The following is a 2,591-nucleotide window of genomic DNA, read 5'->3' as shown; positions in this document are numbered from 1 at the left end:
GTAAAGTATCATGTCATCTGCAAATAAATATAATTTGACTTCTTCTTTGCCTATTCTTAAACCTTTTATTTGTTTCTCTTGTCTAATGGTTGTAGCTAATGTTTCCGGAACTGTATTGAATAGGAGTGGAGATAGAGGACATCCTTTTCTTGTACCAGATCTAAGAATAAAAGATTTCGTTTACTCCTTTTTCTCCTGTGTTTAATTGCTTGCCCTATTTTGCTGGTTGTTTCTCATCTCATTCGTGGAGTTCTGATCATTTTACTCCCTGTCTAGAACATCTTTCATTAGCTTTTGTAGGGTTGGCTTTGTTATCACGAATTTCTTTAGCTGTTCTTTGTTATGAAAGTATTTCTCTTCTTCATCAAACTTGAAAGAGAGTTTTGCAGGGTATAGTAGTCTGGGCTGGAATTTGTTTTCATAGAGGACCTGAAGTACTCTGTTCCATGCCCTTCTTGCCTTAATGTTTTGTGAAGAGAAGTCAGCCACAATTCTGATGGGTTTTCCTTTGAATTTGATCTGCTTCTTCTGTCTAGCAGCTTTCCGTATATTATTCTTGTCCTGAATTTCTGGTATCTTGACTATTATGTCTCGGTGTGTTTTTCATTGGGTTGAGGTTTCTTTGCTTCAGTTACCTGAATGTCCGATTGTTTCCTCATATTTGGGAAGTTTTCTGCTATTACTCCTGTCCAAGTTTTTTAATGTCATTTGTATTGACTACTTCTTTCTCAATGATGCCTATTAGTCTCACATTGTTCATCTTTGCATCATCTAGGAGGTGATGGATTTTTCTTTCCTGCATCCTCGTTGCCTTTAGGAGATCCTTTCTTACCTTTTCACTAGCTGCGCATGCATCTTCTATATCTCAAACTTTGTCTTCACTTTCACTTGAATGGTTTTGCAAGCTTGTGATTGAGTTTCTCATTTCCTCTATATCTCTTTGACTCTGCTTCATGTGATCTATTTCTTTCCTGAATTGTTCATTCAAGGAATTCATCATTTTTCAAATCTCCTCTATTTTTTTCAATGTCTTCTTTAGAAGCAGTTATAAATCCTTTTATTGAAGTGTTTTTTTTCCAATTGGGTTTCCACCCTATGTTTCTGTAGTTGCTTCTTTACTTCCAATGCTATGGGTTTTGAGAATTCTTTTTTTATTTCAGAAAAGAATTGTGCTCTAATTTCCTCTATATCCTTCTGCTGCGGCTTATTTACAATCGATGGTATTAATTAATGCATTTGAGCCGAGCTATTGTCCTCAGCATTTGTTCTGGGTGGTCGCTAGGTTTCCTCCATATGTTTCTGCATTTGATTCTTTACAGCAGATGTTATGAATTTCAGGGATTTCTTTTTTTATTTCCAATTTGAGTTCCTCTATATCTTTCTGCAGCTGTTTCTTTATTTCAGAAGCCGTTTTTTCTTTGCTTTCAACTGTGAGATTCTCAATTTGTTCTGTGTTAGTGTCCTCTGCACTTGTTACGGGTGGGCTTGTGTTCTGAGGTTGCATTTTGTTCCTTCTTGTCATTTTGTGTAGCACTGTCTTCTGACCTTTGTTGTAGATCTTCGTCTTAGTTATAACCTTAGCACGTACTGAAGTTCAGGTTCAGATCTACAATTTGGGATTTATCCAGCTGTTCCTGGTTTGGGTCTGGCTGCTGCACTCAGCTACTTCCTGCTGCTGCCCTTGAGGGTGAACTTGTTGTGTCCCTGTGGCAAGATCTTCTGCTCCTGGACTAGATGCATGGTTCTATCCTCTACACTCTATGCAGGGATTGTAGCTGCAGGGTTACACCCCAGGCATGTAAGCCAGGGCTGAGCCGAGCCTGGAGTGGATAAGGTGGAGTATGGGGGAGAGGCAACTCTCCCACACACTCACTGGGTCTGGGTTAGGACTGTGTCTGCTTGTTCTGGGAACGAGGCCGAAATTCCTACTCAGAAGGTGGGCTGTGGGAGGCATTCCAAGTGGGTGGGAGAATTTCTCACCACGCTGTGCCTGTGGACCTGTAGTCAATCTGGCCAGCGCAGTGTAGCAGGAAGCTCTCCCACACACTCTCGCACCTGGGCTAGGACTGGGTCTTGGGCTTCCCGGAAGCGGCAGATATTCCTATTGGCGGGCTCGGTGGGGGAGATGCTGCGGAGGGGTGTGGGGCATCCCAAAGTGGTGGAAGAAGGTCTCACCCATGCTGTGCCTGGGCCGGGACCCACAGTAGGTCCTGCAGGCGCAGGGTAGCTGGAAGCTGTCCAACACACTCGCTGGATCTGGGCTAGGACTGGGTCTGGGGTTCCAGGAATGCGGCAGAAATTCCTACTTGGCGGGCGGGGTTGTGGAGGTGCTGTGGTGGGGTGGGCGTCCCAAAGGGGTGGAAGAAGGTCTCACCCACCCTGCACTTTGGCTGGGACCAACAGTTGGTCCAGCCGGTGCAGGGTGGCCAGAAGCTCTCCCACATCTAAATGTTTGTTAAGAAAAAAAGAGGGTAATAAATGAAAAAAAAAAGAGAAAAGAAAAAGAGTCTCAAGACTGTCCTGCTACAATGCTGCATATGGTTAGCTTTCTACATTTCTATATAAAAATATGTAATTGTTTATTAAAAAAA

The sequence above is a fragment of the Octodon degus genome, unplaced genomic scaffold (assembly GCF_000260255.1).
Source record: "Octodon degus isolate 3935 unplaced genomic scaffold, OctDeg1.0 scaffold00494, whole genome shotgun sequence".
Classification (NCBI taxonomy): Eukaryota; Metazoa; Chordata; class Mammalia; order Rodentia; family Octodontidae; genus Octodon; species Octodon degus.
Note: the sequence above shows the minus strand (reverse complement) of the source record.